The sequence below is a fragment of the Temnothorax nylanderi genome, unplaced genomic scaffold (genome assembly GCF_030848795.1).
Source record: "Temnothorax nylanderi isolate EJ_2023f unplaced genomic scaffold, tnyl_v1.0 TNYL_tig0448_pilon, whole genome shotgun sequence".
NCBI classification, from domain to species: Eukaryota; Metazoa; Arthropoda; class Insecta; order Hymenoptera; family Formicidae; genus Temnothorax; species Temnothorax nylanderi.
The window spans coordinates 831-15,000 of NW_027249510.1; the positions used below are offsets into that span (position 1 = coordinate 831).

Below are 14,170 nucleotides of genomic sequence, written 5' to 3' on the forward strand. Positions count from 1 at the left end.
TAAATAGAATAACCCTATGGAAGTTATTTAATTACAAAAGCTGGGAAGCAATCTAGACAGGAAAAAATGTTTAACACTTAATTCATTGACTGCTTAACATAGGAAACGTAGAGATTTAACACTTTTAAATTAGCATGAAAAAAACAGACAAAAACATTACAAGAAAAATAATTAAATTATGAAAAAATGACTAGACAGAACAAGAACAATTGCTGATGGTATAGTAAAATTAAGAAAAAGACATAATACTGACTTAAAAATAGTTTTGCAAAAATAACTGTATATTTTTTGAAAGAGTAATTTTATACAACATGGAAAATTTGAGATTTTTAACATATTGCTAGCATGAAATACGAAGGTGCTTCGAATTATTATAAATATCACTGGAACACAACCCATTACAATTTATGCTTTAAGAAGTTGACAATTTTTCCCCACCTTTCCCATAAAAAACCTACTTACCATAAAATCTCTTAATCAAAACGGTTTCCTCTCCCCAATTTGGATCAGGCGGTTTTTCCTTCCTTACTAAGCTTCCGGCATCTACAGATCTAGGAGGCCATTTTGTCTGTACTTCCATATTTTCATCTAATTCAGTTGTGAACCATCGGGTAAGACCAATAGCATAAAATACATCGTCATCAGAAGTTAGCCTCTTTCCTTCGTGTGTTAAAAATTTCAACACCACAAACTGCAAAAAAGACACGATAAAATTTAAAAAGGGAAAGAACTAAAAGTGTATGGAAACATTAATTGTTATCACATCAGGAGAGAGATCAATAATAGAAACATAAAAAACTGATAATTATCGTACAAATACAAAAAAACTGTTTTTATTAATAATTTTAATTAGAAATTAGAATCACAAACAGAACATCTATCATATTATCCAAATTTTATGTAACATAATTATGTTACATTCATTTAAATGAATTTATACTCTACATCACAGTTGTTCAAGCTCTAAAATACAATTTTGCTATACAGCAGCTCAATTAACTTTATCACATATGCAAATACAGAAGGGAAAAAGACAAGAAAACAAATTAGAATATACAATAAATCACTTTAGTGATAATTATACCATTACACTGAAAGAACAGAAATATTAATAGACTACATTACTTACATTGCTTATCAACTATACAGCATTAGAAGGAGACAAAGAAAAACTAGTTGAGGAGAGGCATAGTATGAAGCAACGGAAAACATAAAAAACATTCTCTATCGGGAATAAGCCAGCATTTAGCAACAACTTCAGTAAGAGGAAAAACACGCCTTTCCTCACTGATATCTTTTAATTGTATAATGCCTAGTTCTGACGAAGGCAGAGGATACTGATAGACGTCTTCCATCTGTGTAAAAGAGTATCCAACAAAAAAAACTTTACCATGTCTCTGTACAATATTGTGGAGGACAGCAATATCACCCTCAACAGTTTTAAAACAGGAATCTTTCTTGTTGCACTTAAAAATTGTATCGTTTACTTTAATTCTTCTGAATTGCAGACCATCTATTATCTCATTAAGTACAAATCTTCTCTGAGCTTCTAAATGCACTTCATTCTCATGATCTTCAAAGACAATATCAACATGTCGTGATTTCTCCAAATCACGATATGCAGCTTGTTTGAGCGGTTTATATCCCGATTGCAGAGATGCTTTAATTGAAAACAACTTGTTCTCAAAAGGATAAGCACTAAAAGTATCAAGTGCGCCATGTTCTTCACATTTTTTAGACAGGTGACACATGCTGTGAACGTTATACACAACAAATCTTTTTCCAAATACATCTGCAGAATGATTAATAAAGGTCCTTAATAATTGGTCTGCATAGCCACAAAGATTTCTCACAAACACAGGACTTCTTAAGATATAAATGGCAAAAGTAAAAAAAGTTTATAAACATTTTCATCTAAATAATCACGAAAAACTAAAACACCATCATACAGCAAAAGTCGTCTGTACTCCGTGCCTTTCATATAGGTAAAATCCTCGAAAGATCTTGGAGGTCTATTGAAGTCCGATGGATATGAGTCCCTCAGCATTTCTAGCTTATGGGAAATAGCCGTAACAGTGTCACGGTGCAGCTTCCAAGGTCCATTCCATTTTAGAAGAGCTAAGAGGAATCTCTTGAACACACCTAAATCGATAAGATGTAGTGCATCTAAGCGGAACTGAGACACTAGAAGACCTTCTATGTCAAGCAATGGAGAGCGGTCCAGATGATGATATGGTTGTTCTTGGTCACGAAATGACTCATCAGTTCTCAGAGTCTCATCAAGTTTTATATATGTCATGCGATGGTCAATCCATTCTCCTACAACCTCACACTTCTCACAAGCGCAATATCCTCCATGTTCAATACAACACTTTACTTTTGCACGAGCTGGGGCATCTAAAATATAATGCCTAATCGAAAATTTATAAGCAATATCATTGTTTGTGTAACCATTTTGAAGCAAGTGAGCAACTTCTTTCACAAAAGGCTTAAGAAAATCCTTTACACTAGGATCGATTCTTCCTTTAAAAAGTGCAATAATAAAAGGCTCATTTTTTGTTCTTACGATCCTACCTAATATAGGCCAAAATCTGATCGGAGAGCTTTTGTGGAGAGGGAGTCCATCCATATTGATATCAATGATAATTTCATGAAAACGTGCTAAATATTCCTGTAAATCCATAGAATCTAAATTGAATGTAATTCCTTTATACCATAATTTTCCACCATCAACTGGTATTAAATTAATTCCAGGAGTTTGTAAAAGGGTTTTATAACTAAGAGGTAAGTTTGGAAATACAGGATGAAGTTTAGAAAGTAGATCATCTAGCTTCCTCTTTGAAAGTCTTCCTGGCTCACGAGCCCATGCTTCTATAGCAGCTGTAACATACTGAGCCTTCTCATTTTCATTAGCAAAATCCACTTGCTCTTCGTCTGATGTATTATTTTCTTCGTTACTTTCAGAAGTAATGGAAGCAACATCTGTCTGAACCTCTGTTTGTGATGAAACAATACTGTCACTGTTATCATCACTTGCAATTTCAGAAGCAGTAAGATTCACGCTATCAATTTCATTTATTGATGAATCCAGTCCATAGTCAATGTGTTCAAACAGCATTCTGTTCATTCTGACTTTCTTCATGAAAATAAACGCAGTTATAGCCATCATCTTCAGATGACTCATTACAAAATGTAATATTTTCCTCCATATCATCAGTACTGTCACTGAGAGAATTAAAACGCTGCTGTTTCACAATAGCATTGACTCTGTCTAATCTAAGGCGCTTTGTAGCAAGCTTACGTATTTTTCGATTTAACGATCTCTTGAAGTTCTGTTCTATGATCTTCAAAATGAACAAAAAGCACGTATAATGTTACAAGCTATAATATTAAGACACCTTAAGGTTATACATGGTGTTTTATTTTAAATGTGAACTTTAAATATTTCTTGAACAATGCATTTTAGAGAAAAATGTTTTAGACAAAAGTTACATGATTTGGAAAGGGCAAATAATGGTAATATCAATTTTCGAAAAAATCGATTTTTCAAGGAAACACTAAGGTCACCATCATTTTAAAAAATGGAATTATATGATTTTCTTACATAAGATAATTCTTCTAGTTATTCTGCATATCAAAGTATTAAGGTAAATGATCAAAAAATCAATACTTTATGAAATATATAATACTTTATTCTGACATATTTTAACGTGAAATATAAAATATCTCATAAACTATTCATTTTTTGAAATTGTACCTTAATATTTTATGCACAGAATAATGAGATAAACCAATTGGTGTAGAGAAAACACATTCTCTTAAAAAAAGATCAATTCTGTTTTCTTTACACTAATTGGTTTATCTCATTATCTGTGCTTAAAAGTATTAAGGTGCAGTTACCAAAAAATAAATAGTTTACGAGATATTTTATATTTTACGTTAAAATGTATCAGAATGAAGTATAATATATCTCGTAAAGTATTGATTTTTTTAATAATTGTACCTTAATACTAATAATTTATATGCGGAATACTAGAAGAATCATTTTATGTAAAAAATTATATAATTTATGCTCGTATAAAATAAAATTGAGGAAAAAAATCGTCAATAATCGTGCCGAAATGGATGTTAAACCATATAATTATTAAAATTGCAATACAAAACTGGAACGTTTTGACTTCACCGAGTCTTCTTCAGCCGATAGATATTTAAAATATCATATTAAGTTAATAATTAAAGCGCTATATAAATCTTAAACCTACGGGCCACGAATGATTATTGGCCTTTTTTTTTCCTCAACTTTATAATTTAATTTAAAAAAATGGTAGACCTCTGGTTTCCTTAAAAAACTAATTTTTTCAAAAATTGATGTTACCATCATTTGTCCCCCCCATAATCCATGCAACTTCTGTCTGAAACATTTTTCTCTAAAATGCATTGTTCAAGATATGTTTGAGGTTATCATTAAAAATGGAACATCCTATATATGATACACTTAACTCTCTTTTTACGTGGTAAAGTGTACTGTGTAAGCGTTAAAAAGATCACATTATTTGGGGAAAAAACTCGTGTAAAGAAGATATAGGAATACAAAAGACATTTTATTTTACACCGTAGAGCAAGGAAATCGTGCAAAAAAAATTGCGTTATATAAAAAACTGCATAAAAAAATAGTCAAGAGTACAAAGATTGTCGGAACTGTTTCAGATAGTGTCATAAACGTAAGTCGGAGACATAAGTTTACGCATGATTTGACATAAACATCACCGGTATCATATAAAATATTGCAAGATCTTTAGTTCTATAATAACTATAATTACAGTAACTATTTTTTTTCAAGATATCTAATTGTTTATAGTAAGTAATATGTTCATAGACTACTAAAAAAAAAATAGGGAACACTTTCTATACTAAAAATTGAGCTATTTTCAAACCGCTGAAACTCGGCGAAAAATCATTGTAGACAAAAAATTAAAAAAGCATTTTAAAACTTACAGTTTCAACTTTAACACGCTGCCAATAGCTTTTTAAATTCGTTTATCTTCCTTGTTTTGTGCTTTAAAAACTAAATCTATACTTTTTAGATATGGTATCAATACTCGGCGAAAAAATCATCGTAGACGAATTAAAAAACCATTGTAGGCGTGTTAAAGTTGAAGCTTCAAGCTTTAAAATCTTTTTTTAATTATTTGCCTACGATGATTTTTCGCCAAGTACCGACACTTCTAAAAAGTACAGATTTCAACATCGTATATCTCGGTCAAAAAAATCACAGGAAAAGTTTAAAAAAAGCATTTGGTTAGCGTTTTTTTTAACGATTGTAGTTTATAAACTTGAGCCGAATTTTTCGACAGAAATTTTTTTATTGAGCTGCAGAATGTCAAATACACATAATTTTAAGAAACAGAACAATATGTTCTTTTTTAAATCACGGAACAAGAAAAATAAACAAATTTTGAAAAACTATTAATAGTAGTTTTTAAAGTTGAAACTTTTAACTTCAAACTTCAAAAAGCTTTTTTAATTTTTTGTCTGCAATGGTTTTTCGCTGAGTTTCTGCGTTTTGATAATAGCCCAATTTTTAGGGCGTAAAAAGTGTTTTCTATTTTTTTTGTAGTGTATTTAACTATATTAATGTTAAAATATTTTAATGTTTTTAAGAATAAAATATATGAACTGATAATGTATATATGACTGTTGATATCGATGTTGATATGTATATCGAACGTTGATTATACTTACAGGCCTATCGTCCTCTGCCATCGTGTATTATTAACGTCTTCTTCTTCAAAAAGATCGTCTAATCGTCTTTTTCTTCTTCTTATATATCTTCTTATATAATATTGGCTCTTGCCGCTTTTCAGCGAACAATACGGCTCTTAATTCTTCTTCTTCAAAACATCGAGTGCGATGGTGCGACCGTGCGATAATGTATATATGACTGGAAAAAATTATTCATAAAAAAAATTATAAGACAATTTTTTACAAAATACTAAAAAATATCACTCAGTATTCGACAGCGATTATTCATCGACGATTATCAATCGACATCGATGTCAAATCGACATAGATTCAACAGATTTCATTTTTGGCTAGAATTCTTATAACATGATGTTTTTTTATTTTACATAAAGCCTGGTCTACACAGAGATGCCAATGGTGCTGTTTTGCCCGCTGCCTGCGGCCTGGTGGAGACACGCACACAGCTAACGGAGCCGTGTACGTGTGACGCTCGAGCGTCACAGTCGTTACACGTACACGGCTCCGACAGCTGTGTGCGTGTCCCCACCGGCCGCAGGCAGCGGGAAAAACAGCACCATTGGCATAACTCGTCTACATAGGCCGCAGTTCGCAAAACGAAAGACACACGCACAGCTACATGTTAATCTGACCTCTTTGTGTATTGAAATGTATTGAAATGTTACGAAACGAAGCAAGAGAAACGATCTCACTGCGAATGTCGACGTGTATGTACAAACAAAAGAACGTAAAAACAAATAAACACTTTTGGTGCTGATGGAAAATACACTTTTTTATGAAGTTAGAGTTTCCGAGTATCTTAGAGCATAAGCTGTCGTAGTTTCCCGCGGTAACGAAAAGTAAGAAAATGTAAAAACGAATATCGACAATCCTTCTGCTTGGAAACTGATGTTTATTTGTTTTTACGTTCTTTTGTTTGTACACGTCGACATTCGCAGTGAGATCGTTTCTCTTGCTTCGTTTCGTAACATTTCGTGTAAGTAAAGATCGTACGAAAATGACACACAATTTTACGAACGCCGAAATGACAGACATGATATTGCTTTATGGCAAGTACAATCGACGCCCACGAATAGCCACAAGAGCCTATGCTTTAACATATCCAGAGCGAAAGCATCCGGATCATGTATTTTTTATGAGGCTGGAGTCGCGGTTGCGAAAATTTGGTCAATTTAAACCTGTTAAGCGTCCAGGTATTTATTTACAAAATTTTCTATTAATATTTTAAATATTATGTATACTTGTATCATTATTTGTAAATATTATGTACTTTTATTATTGTTTTATTATTTTCGTAAAGGACGAACACCGCGAATAAACAAAGCGGCAATTGAGCAAATGGTTGTGGACTATCCGACAACAAGTACGCGAACTATAGCACACTACCAAGAAATTAGTCAGTCAACGGTATGTAAGGCTCTAAAGTCGGCTCACTTCCATCCTTATAAAGTTATTCTGACCCAAGAATTGTATGCTAATGATAAACCCCGTAGGCTGGAGTATTGTAGTTGGCTCCTTAATGTGAGTGAGGAGAATTATGACTTCTCCAAATACATTCTTTTCTCTGATGAATGTACCTTTCAAAACAATGGCATCATTAACCGCCATAACTCACGTTATTGGGTCAGAGAGAATCCCTACTGGATGGAACAAGCACATTCTCAAGTCAGGTGGTCGGTGAACGTTTGGGCGGGTATTCTCGGTGATCACATCATAGGTCCATATTTTATTGATGGCAAGGTCGATGGCGAAAGATACCGAAATTTCCTTACAAATAAACTTGTTGCCTTGTTAGATGAGGTGCCACTGGAATCACGTATTAATATGTGGTTCCAGCAGGACGGCCATCCTGTACACACTGCCAAGGCAACAAGAGAGTTATTAAATAGGAAATTCGGAAACCGTTGGATCGGACTTTATGGTCCCCGCGAATGGCCACCGCGTTCACCAGATCTTACACCTCTTGATTTTTTCCTATGGGGTTATCTGAAGCAGCAGGTATACGCTACGCGACCTGTTAGCCCTGAAGATCTGAAGGATAGAATTGTACGAGCTTGTCGTGCAATTCGTCCTCAGACCTTACGCCGGGTACATAAGGCAATCTTGGACAGAGCAGTACTTTGTGAAAAAGTGGAAGGGGGTCATTTTGAGCCTTTTCTCAAATAAAAATAGAAATATGTTGTGAACATGTTACGCATGTCACACGCTGATATATTTTTTTATATATCCGTATGTGCTTTTACGCAATATGATTTTAACATATTTCTGTTTGAGTCTTACATACCAAAGAAGTCTGAAAGCGTGAAATCAGGTAAATTTTTAAGCAATTATTTTCATACGCAAAAAATATGCGGTAAAATATTTATTCTTATAGAGAAATAGAGCCATGCAATTATTCTATTTATAAGAATATGTATTTTCCCGCTTTAATTTATTGAGTAAATGTAGCTTCGAGCGTACTACATATTGCCCGTAATGCGATTTATAGTTCTTAAGGCGCTTGAATTCAAAAGGACTTCGGTTCGCGCGGCTCAACGTACGCCACAGCCGATAAGTTAGTTACAAGTACGGTCGGTATCTCGCCTTTGATGGTAAAAGACTGGTTCAGGAAATAAAATTCACCCTGTATATACATTGCATGACCGCTTATGATTTATGATAAATCGTAAACATTTCAAAGTATAGCTTTACATAACAGGAGACAGATTTTAGCTTTATATATAACAATATTGTGCCGTGCATCACTTTTTGCGCAATATTTTACTAACATTTGTGTGCAACACATCTTTTTACTGAATTATGCAATATAGATATCTACAGAGTAATGAAAATTCAAATTAAAAATAATGTATTACTTATTAATTTTTTAATAAGTAATTATTTCTTTACTTATTAATTATTAAAAAAGTAATCCAAAATGGAAAAACCGCATTGATTTATTTAAAAAATAATGCGTAATAAAAAAAATCGCATTGATTATTTAAAAAGTAATGCGTAATGAAAAAAATCGGATTAATTATTTAAAAAGTAATGCGTAATGAAAAAAATCGCATTGATTATTTAAAAAGTAATGCGTAATGAAAAAAATCGCATTGATTATTTAAAAAGTAATGCGTAATAAACAAAATCGCATTGATTATTTAAAAAGTAATGCGTAATGAAAAAAATCGCATTGATTATTTAAAAAGTAATCCGTAATGGAAAAAATCGCATTGATTATTTGAAAAGTAATGCGTAATGAAAAAAAACGCATTAATTATTTAAAAAGTAATCCGTAATGGAAAAAATCGTTGAAATTTTTGTTTATTATTCGTTTTATGTACGGATTATTGAAAATAAATATTACTGTTCATCCCTGCTTGATACACATATAGTAGGCGAAGAATGAATATAGTACGTAAATTGTACGTGTAGGGGAGACCGGGGCTAACTCGGCACCGGGGAAAACTTGACACTAGGCTTTTTGCCAATTTAAATCTATCGTAGAAACTTGCCTTTCCTACTGTAAATGCGTCTTTATGTGCCAGTATTATCAACGGAATTTGGTAACATTCTGAGTTATAGTGTAATTTTTAACGCGACATAAGCGTTTTTGATAGTGAAAAGTAATTTTTCTGATCTCTCGAAAATGTCTACTCTTTCATCGAGCTTTACTCTTGCGAATCTACCGGTAAGTGATTTTGATGGGAAATTCGATGCTTTATACGAATCTGATAATAGTTTTTGCATATTTTCAAAATTTTTATATTTTTGGAGTAACAAAAGTAAAAAACGACATTCGGGACAAAGTCGACGGGGCAAAGTCGACACGTTGTTTTATTGGCTCCCAATAATAAACGATGCTTGTGATGCAGCTATATGGCCCATGAAAAATGTGTGCGCACGTGTAATCGCGAATTTACTTGCATAAATTGTTTTTCAGACATGAGTTTAGATGAAAATAATTGAATGTTCAACAATTTTTGTTCTCATTATTTTCAATGATTGTTTTACTTAATTCCAAATTTTTGTACTTTCTAAATACACGATAAACAAATCTATATTTAGTTTCAGACAATAAAAAATAAGTTCCAGATCAAATTGTGTCGATCAGGCAAAGTGTCGAGTTTACCCCGGCATTTTTTAATTTGAAAATTTGTCTTCGCGTCACTTTTCCTTTCCCGGGGGCAAAACTAAGCGACGTACAGCAAAATTTCCTTAAGCAATTTTGTACCTGAAGGAACGCTCTTTAAATGTGTACCATTAAATTTGCTTGAAAATTTTAATTAATTGTTGAAAATTGCCTTTGAAAAAATTGTGTCGAGTTAGCCCCGGTCTCCCGTACATAATATTGTGGTCTTCTCATTTTCCATGGGCGCCATCATGTTGATTGACGAGAGACATAGCAGTAACATTAATTGTCATGTACAGAGTAATGAAAATTCAAATTAAAAAATAATCTATTACTTATTAATTTTTTTAAAAGTAATTATTTCTTTACTTATTAATTATTAAAAAAGTAATCCGAAATGGAAAAACCGCATTAATTATTTAAAAAATAATGCGTAATGAAAAAAACCGCATTGATTATTTAAAAAGTAATGCGTAATAAACAAAATCGCATTAATTATTTAAAAAGTAATGCGTAATGAAAAAAATCGCATTGATTATTGTTTCGTGCTCGACTGGATTTTGTTGGAGCGCGATGAATGCCGGAGCCACTCAGACAGAGTGCGAAACGAGGGTGAGGGCGGCGATTGAGAACTCGTCAATTGATCACGCAATTTATTTACAAGTCAAAGTTTGTTACACGGACACTGTCGTAGCCAGAATTCGATTGGCGATCTGGTTGGTCTTTAGCGGAGACGACACGGATCTTGCCGTGCGTCGATCGGATGCTCCTCCTTCGGAGCGAACGAACTCTTGGCAGCGAGACGGACTACACACGCTCCCGCTTTTCACGGACAAATGTCCAGAGCTGAACTTCGGGCTGAGCTCGATTATAACGGTTGGAGTGTCTATCACTCGCGCACTCAGCGAAAAAGACTGGCGGCGATGCCGCGCTTAACGGTGGAGAAACCACGCACAAATTTTCAGCCGTGATGCGAAGAGAACTTTCCGCTACCGTGTACGAATCGAGTCTGCCCGCCGTTCGCTCGCTTTCGCTCCGAGGGCCCGCGCGCACCGCTCCAAAGGGCCGCGTCAACGCGTGATCTACCACACCGGACCGCGTGATCGATCAATCCCGTGTGAATCGAATCCGTGCCACGAGACTGACCGCAGGCGCATAGCCGTCAGCCTCGCGGCACGGTTATAACGCTCCTTAACAATTATTTAAAAAGTAATGCGTAATGAAAAAAATCGGATTAATTATTTAAAAAGTAATGCGTAATAAAAAAAATTGCATTGATTATTTAAAAAGTAATGCGTAATAAACAAAATCGCATTGATTATTTAAAAAGTAATGCGTAATGAAAAAAATTGCATTAATTATTTAAAAAGTAATGCGTAATGAAAAAAATCGCATTAATTATTTAAAAAGTAATGCGTAATGGAAAAAACCGCATTGATTATTTGAAAAGTAATGTGTAATGAAAAGAATCGCACTAATTATTTAAAAAGTAATGCGTAATTGAAAACCTTTGTATTGGTTATTAAAAAAATAATCTTTAATGAAACCGTAATACATTACAAAAAGTAATGCATTATTTTGAACCCTGGATATCTATTATTATTATTGTTGGTGGTGGTATTATTGTTAGTATTATTAATATTATTACTATTGTTCATTTATTTTTGCTAATATTTTAACTCACGTTGTCATATGAGATAAATAAATAATTCACAAGTTTAGTGTCACAAAGACATTTGGCATTATTCAATGATTTTATTCTTTTTTTTACATCTAAGATATTTTTTGAGAGAAGTTACAAAAAATATACGATTGAAAATGATATTTAGCTAATATGTATTGAATTATTATATCTCAAAAATGTTAATGTATTTCTTGTATTTTAATAGGAATTTCTAATGATCACAATGAGTGAACGTGATAATGTGAACATGACAATGGAGAACACCACAGCACCATCAGTGGTTACTAATGATGCTGAAACGTACCAGAGAGAAGCAAACGTATAAGCATTGACACCTTGCAAAATGCGCACTGATGAAGATAAAAAATGGTCTATTGTAGAATTTGAGACAGACACAGAAGACGAAATTGAAAGATTCAAGGATCTCGTTCCATCTGCATGGATTTCGAGTAACAAAACAGTTTGCTGGTATCCTATGCATGATCATAAAGCGACAATTCAAAAATTTGCAAAACGGTGTACAGAAATAAATCCGAAATGGGATTGTTTTTCCATGCAAATTATTGAAGAAAGCATTGGTATGTTTTTTCAAGATTTTACACTGAGAAAAAAATGTTAACTTGGCTAAAATTTTTAACTGATTATTATTTTTTTCATTGAAATATTTATGTATTTAAATTAAATACGACGATACGATGTATTTAAATTAAATACGATATAATATTAAATCTAACATGACGTAATTTGACTTATTGTCTTCAAATACTTAAATATTTCAATTAAAAAAATAATAATCAGTTGAAAATGTTAGTCAAGTTAACAACATTTTTTACCTAGGTACCTAAGTCGTCTACAGACGATTCCGAGTCTCGACATCGAACTCGCGAAACTCATGTTCGACCGTTAGACGCCGTGCCGTCGTAAGCGGTGAGATCCCGACGACGGGCAGAGGCGCCGTACGGCAAACCGGGCTCGTGCGACGACCGGCCCGCGAGGACCGGCCGCCTAGTAGTGTGTCACATTGTTTTGAGCCTTTCAACTCACGAGACTCCTAGAGATATCATTGCCACCTTTGACTAGAGAGGATACGGCCTTAGAGGCGTTCAGGCATATCTGGCACAGTCTCAGTGTATGCAATTTATTTGTCTTGAAATAATATACATATTGATACTTTTATTGTATATTCTTGCGATTGCAGAGAACTACCCGTGTGGAAATTTCCCCATCTCTTTCCCACTTATTGTTAGATTCTGACGAGATTTCCCTAAGAAAGGAAAACTTAAAGGATTCCGACCTGTTTTTCTAGCATAGAACCTATCTTTGATTAGTTATTAGAAAAATGTAAGAATTTCTGATCAGTTCCTAATTAGGAAATCATACGTATTTGCACACGCGTAGATCTCTAGTTATTCAATTTGGATCCCAATTGGTAATTCCTAGATTTGTGCTTGGCGCTGCAGTCGTCTAAGAAAAACGGAAAAAGTAGGTAATACCCATATAGGAATCCTAATTGTAATACCTAATTTTTAATTTAATAAATAACATATGAATAAGATAACCTGAAAGTATAAAAAGTGTTCCTTCTCAAATCGTTTGACATTTGACTTTTATTTGCCTTATTTTTAATTAAAATGGATAGTGAGAAAAATAGAAAAAAAGCTCGAGAACGGAAAAGAACATACAGACAAGTTAGAAAAGAGGTACAACAAGAAATTCAGCAAGTGCATGCTGACGGTAAATATATACAGCACATATATGTAAAATTTCAATATAAATTTAAATATAAATAGGAATAAATTAATTAATTAATTAATGAAAATGTAAATTTAGTTTTAGAAACAATAAATAGCGACAATAACGCTTCATATGTTGGCAATGAAGTTATAAAAGAAGAAAATTTGGTAATTATTCAGTTTACACCCCTCACCTCCGATTTTGATGTACTTAGGCTTAATCGACGCGTTTTTGCTCAAAACGACCGAATCTGGCAGAAAAAAGTGTCGCTCTGCCACGCGAAGCGAGATATTAACAGTTAAAGTTGACAGGAATCAGGTTATGATTCCCGTCATACCGACGAGATGTAGCAACACTGAACATGCCCTGCGGCCACATACGCATGCTCAGTGGCCGCACGCGCATGCTCAGTGGCCGCACGCGCATGCAAAAGTGCGCCAATTTTAAATATGATGACTATTGACTGGTCAATCGTGCGGAATAACCAAGCGTCTTGATTCAAGCAGTTAGGTATCACGCTGGGAGTTTGTTTAGTTTTATTATGCGGGGGAAGGGGTTCCGCCGCAGGCTACTTTTATGTAAAAATCACAACTTCTATAAAGCAGGGCATATACTACGTGTGTGTGCCCTGCTTTAACGAAAATCACAACTTCTATAAAGCAGGCATATACACACGTGTGTGTGCCCTGCTTTAACGAAAATCACAACTTCTATAAAGCAGGACATACACACGTGTGTGTGTGCCCTGCTTTAACGAAAATCACAACTTCTATAAAGCAGGGCATACACGCACGTGTGTATGCCCTGCTTTATAGAAGTTGTGATTTTCGTTGAAGCAGGGCACACACACACGTGTGTATGCCCTGCTTTATAGAAGTTGT

General features: G+C 33.9%; 1 pseudogene; it reads right to left on the reverse strand.

Moving 5' to 3' along the window:
• Positions 1-342: 342 nt before the first annotated feature.
• Positions 343-10,906, reverse strand: LOC139782885 (uncharacterized; annotated as a pseudogene).
• Between the last annotated feature and the right edge of the window lie 3,264 nt (positions 10,907-14,170).